The following is a 12,094-nucleotide window of genomic DNA, read 5'->3' on the forward strand; positions in this document are numbered from 1 at the left end:
CCATTTGTCTGTGTTTTGTGTCCGTTTTGTATATTTTTCTGTGTCTGAAACCAAGGATAGGTAAACCTGTAGAGACAACACTGAATTGATAGTTTCAAAGGGATGTGGCGGGGGAGGTTGGTGGGAAATGGAGAGTGAACAACAGTGAGCAAAGGAAGAAGAAACATCCTGGAATTGATAGTACTGATGGTTGAACTATTGAAATAGATTGATGATTGAATTACTGAAATAGATTATAAGTGAAATGTATGTCAGTGAAACTGCTGAAAATTAATAAACTAATTAATTTTGAAAATTCACCATCTGCTGACTTAGGTTATTATAAAGTAAACATATCATTCTGGAAGTATTTGCATTAAATTAAATTAAGACATATGCTTTTTTTGCTATGCAAACTTACAGAAGGAAACTCCCTCAACTAAGGGAAGAACTATAAAGGGTCACTGAAAATAGCTATTATAAAAACTAAAATCACATGTAAGATATATGAGAGGGCTTTGAAAAGTTCTTGGAAAAGCTCCATTTTTTTTCATTCTACTTTTCCAGGAATTGTTGGAAGCCCCATTATATTTACTAGCCTCAACACTGAAAATAATAGAAGCAACATGGTGCAGTCTCGAAATACAATCAACAAATGGCCCTTCTTAGTCAGTGTGTACAGAAGGAACTCTATCAACTAATTTGAAAGCTTATATATAAAATCATTTCTATATTGTCCTATTCTCCCCTCTTTAATGTAGCACCATCTAACTAGCATAGACAAGTACTTTTGGGGGAAATTAGGGGACCATCGTGAGGGGAATCAAGCCAATCAAAGGTTAGAGAGTAATGTATTGAATTGATTTTAAACGCATTCAGATTTCAGTGACCTTCAGCCATGTAATCTGGTATTGGGGCAAAAAACATGTAAACACAATGTCCAGCTCTGTCTGTGTAGGGAGAAAGAGAACTCGGGCACCATGAGGAGGCTTTCAACATGTTGTCACCCAGTCAGTGATTTAGGTCATGACAGTTGAAATGATGTTCAGCCCGGCTACCCCGAGTGGCTATTAGACACTAGTTACTGTGCGGATGTGACCCCATCTGGCAGATGAAAAATCTAAAGTTCAGATTGTTTCAAGAAGTCATCAGGAAGCCACAAGGGCCAGGTTCTTTATGAGAGAAATGTCAGCGCCTGGAAAATCTCTTAAACTGTAAAGGACACTTCATTACATAAAGGGACCGACTTAATATACTTTGCAAATGGCTTTATAGCATTCAGTTTTGAGAATCATTTCTACTCTTTTATTCACAGAGCATAGGGAAATTAGCTGAAATATTTATCTTTGCTTCTCTCTACGTTTTATAGCAGTAGTCTAAAACTAATTAGACTCCAGCAATTAAATCTTGCATATATGCCATCTTCCCCACCCCCCCAAGGAGTTTCACTTGTTATGTAACTTCCTTTAGTGCAGAGAGGGACCTATGTAACTTAAAGGATTTTTGGTTTCATGGTTTGATTTTTTTTTATATCAAGCTTATTCACGTGTTCATTTAAATCTGACAAAACAAAAAACAAACCAGTAGTCCTCAAGTCAGTTCCAATTCATGGCCATCTGCATGTATCAGAGAAGAATTGTGCTCCCTAAAGCTTTCAATGTCTGTGATATGGAGAAAGTAAAGCACCAAACCTTACTCCTTAGATGCCCCTGGGCAGATACAAACCACCAAACTTTGGGTTAGTTGCTGAGTGTTTATTATTTGTGCCCAGACACTCCTTATATCTGGCAAGTATTTGGGAAAGGAAGAAAGACAGGAAGCTTACCATAAAAAGAATATACTTTGAATGACATAAAATCCCCAACTCCAGTTTTCTAAGGATCTCTCCCCACCTCACTATCATGATCCCAACTGTACCTTACAAATTCGGCTAGATCAGAGGATGTGCAATGGTTCAGAAAAGAGCTGGGAACACAGGTAATCCAGGACAGGTAAACCCCTCAGGGCCAATAATGGGAGTGGGGATACCCCAAGGGGAAGGGGAAGGTGGAGGAAGAAAGGGGGAACTGATCACAATGATCTACATATAGCCCCCTCCCTGTGGATTATAACGAAAAGTGGGTGAAGGGAGACATCAGACAGTGTAAGACATGAAAAAATAATAATTTATAAATTATCAATGGGTTGTGAGGTGGGTGTTCTGGAGGAGGGAGGGAGAAAATGAGGAACTGATACCAAGAGCTCATGTAGAAAGAAAATGTTCTGACAATGATGATGGCAACAGATGTACAAATGTACACATGTGCTTGACACAATGGATGTATGTATGGATTGTGGTAAGAGTTGTATGAGCCCCCAATAAAATGATTTGAAAAAAAGAGGAAGAAATATAATCCCCCAAAAGAGCTGGGAAGTGTTTATTGGCTAGATCAAGGATACTATTATAAAAATAGTCAAACGTCTCATGAAGATTATATAATTATTTGTCAACAAGCAGATAATGCTCTAAAGTGTACAAGGAGTATATGAAGAAGTACCCCCCAAAAAAAGCCCTGAAATGTTTTCAGAGCTATTTACTTTGTTTTTTTACAAAACCTATCACCTTCAAAGTATTCTCCATTACACTTAATACAGCTGTCAAATCTGAAATTCCATTCTTAAAAATTTTTCAAACTCATCTGTTTACATGGCTGACAGCATCTCCCTCATTTTTTTCCTTCACTATCCTTTCATCTCTCTCTTCATTCATGAAAACAAAAAGAAGCCACACAGAGTAAGGTCAGGTGAGTAAGGGTATGGTGCAAGAGAGGCATGCTGTTTTTTGCCCAAAACTGGCACATGAAGATGTCTTCACGAGCAGGTGCATTGTTGTGGTGGCAAAACCAGTCCCCAGTCTGTCAGAAATAGGCCTTTGCTTGTCGCAGACTATTTTGCAATCTTTTCAGACCATCTAAGTAGAAAGTTTGATTAACAGTCTGACCTGGTGGAATGAACTTCACATCACCTTATATAAAACAAAACCAAAAAACCCCAAAGCAAATGAGCATTGTCTCCATCTTTGATTTCACTTGATGAGCATTTTTTTCTGGCTAGCTGACCGTGGCATTTTCCACTGGCTTGTTTGATGTCTGCTTTCCAGGTGGGAAGAGTCGCACCGTGTCTCCTCACCAGTAACGACCTTGAAAAAATGTCTGGGTTGCTTTGGAGCTGTTCTTGTAAAGCATGGCACATTTCCACTCAACGCTCTTTATGCTGGTCAGGCAGAAACTGAGGCACAAATTTCACAGCGACGCTTCTCATTCCCAAATATTCCATTAAAATTCCCCAAGCTGAGCTCCAAGATAGTCAGCCCAGGTAACTCCCCCCTCTCTTCAGTGGTTCATCATTAGTCTTGGAGCAAAGTGCACACATTTTTTTGGAATTTTTGTCTGGGACATTGATGGATATCCAGAATGAGGTCTGTCATCAATTGATACGTCACCTCTTTTGAAACAAGGAAACCACTCATATGCTTGAGTGTTTCCCATAATGCTGTCCTTATAAAGTGTATACATCACAACAGTTTCTGCAGCATTTTTCCCAAGCAGGAAACAAAACGTCACAGCTGCACTGTTTTCTTAAATTGACCGTCACGAAAGTAAACAAAACGGTTTGAGTGAAACTAGTTTTAGTACAAAATTCACTGTGACCACAGAGAACTTTCCCCAGACAATGCCACTGGGTGCTCTAACGTGATTTGTTTGATGCTCGCCTAGGAAGAAATGACTACCATGAAAGCTCCGCCTAGTGGAGCCTTTTGCCATTTTTGTTTTGGTTCGACTTTGTTTTGTACCCCCTCATAGATAAATATTAGGTATCAGAATGGATTTTGGACTCACACCTAATTGCAGACCTAATCTAAGAAAATTTCCTTATGACACATCTCTGATCAAGAATTGCTCTCACGAAGTGACCCCTGACAATATGGTTGGTATGGACTCTTTTGGGGATGTGATTTTCCGAGGGATTACCAATGGTCACGAGTGTGCCAGACCTTGAAGTTGAAGTCTAGGATGTGGCTTCTCATAAATGGTGCCACTAGTCTTCCTTTCAGCCTGGCTCTTAGATTGAAGCTCGAGTTACTCCATCTTGTTTACAAGTGAATGGCCTCCTCTTACCAGAGAAGAGATGAAAGAGAAGGCCCAGCAAGGAGTTTGTGGCCATAGCTGCATTATAATGAAGGAGGATATTTTCTGTATTGTGACTTCAATTCAAAATTTATCTGGAAACGTGGTACTAGGATTCTTGGTAAATATTGGATACCTGGAATCCAAGTTGTCTCTCCATTTTTCTTCAGAAATTTGACCAATACTCATTTTCCTCTATTTCAAGTACATATCTACTCATGTATAAGCTGAGTTTTTTCAGCACATTTTTAATGTAGCTTTTGTGGTAAAATTAGGTGCCTCGGCTGATATTCAGGTCAGTTTAAACTCTAGTTTACATAATAATGAAAAAATGTTGCTATAGACCATGTGGGTAAAATGATAACTTGTTCTTACACTCAGTATATATCAGTGATATAAAATCACTAGGTTATAAGCTCATAGATGTGTAGAAAACAGAGTTAAGAAAACATACTAGGAAAACTAGAGTAGACATTGATTCTGTTCATAAGCATTTAAAAGCTTGTTATTGATATAACTGGCTATACAAACAGAAACGAGGTCAAGAAGTGAGAGCTAGAAAGTTTAGACATTGGACTAATTTTTATTTATTTACTCTTTAATCATATATTTGAATTCTTCCTGTGCCAAAATACTTCGTTGGTTTTGTGGGCAGTGCGATGATAAATAAGATCTTAAGTGTTACTTGTCTGGAAGAGAAATATAATGTTTATATAAATAACAAACTACCATAAGAGAAATATTGATCACATGTCAAAGAAGTTTAAATCCAGTAGAAAATGACTTCCAACAATCAGTTGTGGTAGAAAGCCTTGCAGTATCTTGTGAAAAGGTAATAATTTAACTAGGCCCTTCAAGTTGGATTACATGGGGCGGGGGGAAGGCATTTAGTTGAAGTGGACATGCATAAAGTCTATTTGAAAATTAGTAACACTACAGAAGGTCAATCGTTTTTGAAATTCAAGAAGTTCTGTTTGGTTCTGTGTGGTAAGAAGAATTCTAAGATGACCTTCAAGATGGTTGCTCCCTTTGTGTACATGCTTTTCATGCTTGTCATTACTAAAGAGTAGATGAAACTACAGATAGGATGGGGTTCACTCCTCTGATTGTTGTCATTAGGTGACTGCAAGTTGGTCTGGCCCACGGTGACCCTATGCACAACAGGACAAAACATTACACTGTCATGCGCCATCCTCCGAGTGGTTCCCATGCCTGAGCCCACACAAACAGTAGTAATAAAACAGATAATAAATGGGTGTTGCTTTAAGTTAAGACATTTGTATTAATTTGCAACACAGCAACAGAAAACACCTACTCAAATACAGCTATGTCATCGTCTTCAAAGTAAAATACCTGTGTTCCTGCTGTTGTGAAAGCTATCCCTGGGAGTTCACAATCATAAAACGTTTTCAGCCCTAAACTCTAAGTCATCTGCCTAAAAATGTGCTGGGTTTCCTTCTCATTTGTCTTTTTGCAATCACTCTTTTGCCATTTTGACAAAGAAAAGTCACTTCTCATCTTTCCCAAATCTTACCTTGGCACAGTGGCCTGGGTGCAAAATCTCTGACACGCCAAACAGAAACCACCAAGCAAAAAATGCTGGACATCCTGCTGGCTGCAAAGCTTTCTAGCCCTATCAATCCACAGCGTGGCTCCACTCTAGTTGGGTTAAAGCAGTTTGGTATTAGAAAGAGAAAATTGTATCCCATGTCAAGATGATCAGCATCCAGAAATATAGAACTATCCAGAAGAACTGATGATGGCATAGTAGTTAAACAAGCTTATGTCTTCTAACCTCTAGATATTGTCAAAAGTCTACACTTAATTGAGGACCAGTCTTCATGGCAATAAATATTAAAGACTGGGTCCTGTCTCCCCACCCATGTAGCAAATTCAGGGCAACGTCTACTAAGCTTATCGTAGAATAGAAATCTTCTCTGGTTATGGTTGCATATTCCCCAATTGCAGTCATAGTGAGTTTGGTCACAGCAGAGTGTGTACCTGTCTCTCCTTCTGCATCTAAGCTGTATATTTTCCATGAACTCAAAGAAATAAAGAAATTTTGAAAACTTACTTCCTTTGATGATCATATATTTGAGTAAAATAACATATATAGGAGACAAATCAGTATTTTGTACTTAAAGAGTTTTTTGGACAGATACGAAACATCAAACTTCCCCAAATGATCAGATGATAGATATATTAAGATTTAATGCTTAGTTCATTATACATAAAGGTAAATAAATATATATGTATATATATAGTTGTTGCAGAAACATAATAAAATCATCAGTAAGAGACTTCTAAGGATAGAACTAATTACCTTAGGAAAAATTATAAAGGAGGCACAGAAATATGAGTTGAAGGAGAAAAGTGAAATACAATTTCTTATGTTAAAGAAAATCATTATTCAAGTAATTTTTAAAGAGGTCAGAGTGGGTGAAATTTTCCTATGCTACTTAAATCTCCTCAGATGGATTTCAATGTAATTTGATTACTAAAGATATGTTTTGAATGACCTTTTCATAATTATTTAAATATATGACACCATTTTCAACATCAACTTAAAAATTTATGAGGGGCCAAATGACTTTTCAGAACCCCTCTTGGTGCCTTGGTTACTTGTTAGGCTGCTACCCACAAGGTCAGTGGTTCAAAAGCACCAATTACTCCAAGGGATAAAGAGGAAGTTTTCTATTTCTATCAGAGTGACAGTCTTGGGGCAGTTCAAACCTAGTCCTATAGGATCACTAGGAGTTAGAATTGACTAGATGGCAGTGAGTGTGGTCATTACGTATTTTTAAGCACCCATTTAAGAGATCAATGAATAAAATTTTGAGGCCTAATGTTGAGAGAGATGACATAGGAAAAGTCAATGAGTACTCATTTCATTCACAAACCCTGGCCAGCACAGTAAGATGAGTAAGTAACTGTCGAATTCATTTCCTATCCAACTTGGCCACCATCAGTAAGGAGCAGCGAAAGGCCAACAGCACCCAAATTTGAATTCATGCATATTCATCCTTTTATGCATACACCAAATATTCACTATCTGTGGTGATGCCTTTGGGTGCGGGTATGTATGTCTCAAACCCTCTTACCCTTCCCCAGTAACTTTTGGTCCCTCAAACCATTTCATTAGGAGCTAATTCAGACACCATGCTATGCCATAGATTAACCACATAAAGCAGTATTGTACAACTGCTATCACAATCAGGTTCAATGCATTTTATTCCTTCTTGAACTCCTTGATATCAGCTCCCCTTAACCTCTGTCCACCCTCCTCCCCTACCTTAACCCCCCAGGAATCTTTATTTTGATGGCTGTCTCTCTAGGTTCATCACTCCTGGGTTTCATATACTGAGTAACAGAAACACATAACAAAGATTCAAGAAGGCTATCCACAATGACAGAATACATCAGAGATAAACCCCAAGATTTTTCTTAAAAACATAGAAAATACTGAAAACCAGATCGAGTGCAAAGTGTATCAGAGGGGAGATCAAGTGATGAGGTTTTAATCTACTGTGTACAATTGAATCTACTGTAGTTATTGCTCTAATACTCTGTTTCATAACCAGCTTATCCCCATCCCTCATTTATGGTTAGGGGGAAATCAGAGGGACTAATTTTCTGTGTTGATCCTGTTATTGTATTTTGGACTTCCACTCTCATCCACACACTTCTGCAAAGCTCTATTACGATTTCCTTCTTCAGTTTTGGATTATGCAATCTACATTATGGGTCACGGATGATGGGGTACTTCCTCCATGGGGACTTCATTGACATCTCACTTAAATGGCTGCTTATTTGGAAATAAGCCTTGAAGACTTCAGATGCTATTTTATCTGATAACTGGGTACCATCTAATTTCTTCATCACACTTTGCTACAGCACACACATCTTCTGAATTTCTTTCATGAGGGCGAGTATTGAGAAAAGTCATGTTTAAGAACTAATTATCCTTAGATGGAGTCTCTGTGTGGTATTCATGGAATCTCTGTGTGGTATAAGCGTTTAAATATCCAGTTGCTAACTGAACAGTTTGTTGTTAAAGTCCACCCAGAGGCATTTTGGACAAAAGGTGTGAACATTTATTTCTGAAACAAATCAGCTAATGGTGAAAGTCTTATGAGGCACAATTCTACTTGACACTCAGTATTGCTATGAATCTAAGCTGGCTTGACAACTGAGTGGTTTGTTAGAGCTACTTGTCTGTTTTATTTGCATGCGTTTTTCTGATTATAATACTATTAAGGTGCTTCATTATAATGGACAGGAATTCCACTATTACAAAGAGGAGGAGAAGAGCAATTCAGCCTCAGCTGGACTTTGTGTCATTAGATAAAAATCTAAGTACTTAAAGCCCAACTTTTGTTATCACTACGGCACCTTCCTTAGTCTACCTCTCCAGTAATGAATCTTATTAACTTTATGAATACCCTATAATTCACAAATTCTAAATCTGCAATTCCCCTCTCCCCCACCCTCCCAAGTAATTGTTAAGGTTTTGCTTCAACTTGACTGCACTCAGATTCTCAGTGGTTTGACAGCTAAAATGTAGTCAATCTCCACACTGAGAACTACTATCATGTAACTGCTTCCACGTTGAGATCTGCTATAAACAACCAATCAATTGGAAGGGAGTTTGATATGGCCTGGTTCAAGTATGTGCAGATATTTTGGCAATGTTTTCCTTTTTTGGATGAGTCTAGATCCTGCACCTGGATCCTACACCAGACTACTGGCTCATTGCACTTCAATCACCAGTCAGCCATATTGCCTTTCAATCCTGGGTGTTATCAGCCAATTTCCATCTTACCTGCTGAACTCAGATTCACTGAATCCTACATCCAGAAACCTGCCATCAAGACCCAATGACCTTGAATGCGTCATCCCCTACAGCTTCGGGAGTCAAGAAATTCTCCAACCTGACATCTGACTGTAGACTTCGAGATTATCAGCCTTTACAACTGTGGGAACCACTTCCTTGAGATAAACCACTTTGTGTACAAACATCTCCAAACTCCACTGATTTTGTTTCTTGAGGGAACCTAATTTAAGACACCCCTGCCATGAATCTTCTTCTGGTAAATGCTATCACCTTCCAAGTTTCCAACCTTGTGAAATGGAGCTGAGTATACTGCATTCAACTTATTTATTAGAATGTCATGTAACTATCGCATCACTGAATCCTTTTGTTATCCATGGAATATATTTTGCTCATCAATATGTTCAGCTGCTCAATTGTCTTATGATGCTGAAATTCTAATTGTAGTATATCTTACCACCTGACAAGAACCTTTGTGAATCTGAAGAAGCAGGCCTTCCCCCAAAGATCCTACCGTCAGAGTCCGCTTGGGACATAAGTGTCCTACATAACTGTATCAAAATTATAGTACCTCCCAAAAGATTTTCCTTGATCTCATCATACCATCAATTACTGAAAACATATGGAATCAATAAAATTTAAAAGCAGAAATAATTGATATGCAGTAAAGTGGGGATGGGTATCAGAAAGATGTCATCATGAAGGAAGCGTAAGTAATTGGCATTCTCCATTAAAAATATAGGATACATAAGTACAGCTTCCTTTGATAACTTCAAAAGATATTCTACTACTCTGTCTCCATATGGGATAGAAGCAAGCATCTAGATATTGCAAAACTAAGCAGAAATCCCCCGAGGGAAACCCTACGTATTTTAATATGCAGTAATAGCATTATCTCCAAACTATTTCTTGCATATTGAAAAAGGTTCAAACATGACTCCTCAAATTTGGACAAATAGCTTCTTCTATGTATGTAGGTCAGAGCTATTTTGTATACTGTGTGCTATATTAGCTGACAGACTGGTTGTTCTCTGACGGGTCCTTATTTATCTCTTAATTTAACACGAGTCTAATCAAATCTTGTGCTTACTATAAAAAGACTCGAAAGAGGGTTTGGAATTTGGTTGCCTTCAGCTTCATAAATACAATTCTGTTCGCAGAGTCCTTTTTTCTTTCTTTCTTTAAATCACAATGACAAATTTTTCCAAAGACTTCACTGCGGCTCATTGCTCATCTTTCTATCTAAAACAGCACAATTGTCTTATTTAATACTGTGGACCTAGATAACCAGGAAACAAGATAAAATAGTGAGGATATTATCATCAGAATCGATGTCACCATTTGTTGAAGCCACTGTTGTTTTCTGACTTGAGATCCTAAAGGGACTGCCAAGTATGGCTTCAATGTACTGCCCAGGTGCAGGGGCTTGACAAGAAGTATGCCAGTCACCAGAAAAAACCTGTCCAAAAATAACATTTTGGAAAGGGAAAACAAAATTTTTAACAGAGCAGATTTTTATACAGCTCCATAATATGTGACCTTTACTTTTCCTTGAAGATACTAAATTATGGAATAAATCATTTATTTTGATGCCTCTGTTAAGGAAGTAGATTTGAATTGCTCTCAATTAATAGTTCTCTAAAATCTTACAGCACAATCTTTACTTACAAAGTTATTTATATCTAAAATTGTTTGTCAAATTAAAATCCTCTGTTTGCTCTCATAAAGCAGATTTGTCTTTCTGTTTCAAACCTAAGTTTGTGTACTGTAGACCAAAGTTTTGTATTTTAATTATCTGTTCATAATAATCAATGGACTAAATAAGTTTAAAAAAAATTCCACTAATGCCTCCTTGTGTTTTTATATTAAAAGCATACATAGTTATATTGCTATAAGAGAAGCAAAAAATTATATTCACTTGCTATGAACTTGCTGCAAACATAGCTAAATAAATATAATAATAAATTTTTTTCTATACTCTAGAAGTTACCTGAAGAAATAATGTTGGATTAGCAAAATTTTGGAATGAATTTACTTTCATACTTTATTAAGGAAAACAGGCAACATTTTTAAAATGATCGAGAAATAAATTGTTTTATAAAATGTAATTACTAATAATTCATTATTATTTACTTATTTTAGAAAATACTGGAAATTACCCAGACAATTTAGTGAACAGAATAAATTCAATGTAGGTCAAATACCATGTTTTACAGGAAAATAATACATAATATAATAAAGTTTTTAGTGTAATGAGCATAATGTTGAGCATCATATTCCTAGTTCTGAGAACTACCAGTTGAAACTGGCTTTATCAGATGGAGAGAAAATCCCAGAGTCAAATACGGAATGCTAATAGAGATAATAGGTTGGTTATCCCCATTATAATTTGTCATATGAGTCCTAGCATTTTCTAGGTCGCTCATCAGGATGAAAGCGGAAAGGATAATTAAAGACTAGTTGCTGCTTGCTGGGAAGTGTGAGACCTTTCCGTCCTGGCAAGGTGAGTTTTCTGCTCTCCGCTGTGCCACAATAAATTAGCATACCATTTGTTATGTCCTCTAGAGACAGCAAATGGCCCATGGACAGAGAGCAAACATACTTTTTACAGCCATATTCATTGTAAACAGGCAAGAAAAATATTTATAAAGATGAAAAATGGGCAATGTCTTACTCTACAGGAAAAGATAAAGAAATGTAGCTTCATTAAAAATTTTAGAAAGTAAGTTCTTTTGTTTTATAGTGAGTAGTAACACCATGCTGGTAAGTCAGTTTCTGTTTTTTTTTTTTTTGCAAGCCCAAACCTATTATTTCATATACTTTTTTAAAATGCAGGAAAACATTAGCATTGAGCATAAAGTATGTTCTGAGTCAGGGAAATACTTCTGAATCATTCTTTTATGGGTTGGCATCTAGGAATTATGCTTGTCATGAACTGAAGTAGAGGTTCATCGGAAAAAGAGGAAGCTCTTCAATGAGACAGACTGACACAGTGGGTACAGCAAGGAGCCCAAAGGTAACAACCGTGAGGATGGCGCAGGACCAGGCAGGGGTTCATGCTGTTGCTCACAGGGTTACTACAAGTTCAGACTGGCTTGAGAACAATCAACAGGACCCA

Source organism: Tenrec ecaudatus, chromosome 8, assembly GCF_050624435.1.
Source record: "Tenrec ecaudatus isolate mTenEca1 chromosome 8, mTenEca1.hap1, whole genome shotgun sequence".
Classification (NCBI taxonomy): Eukaryota; Metazoa; Chordata; class Mammalia; order Afrosoricida; family Tenrecidae; genus Tenrec; species Tenrec ecaudatus.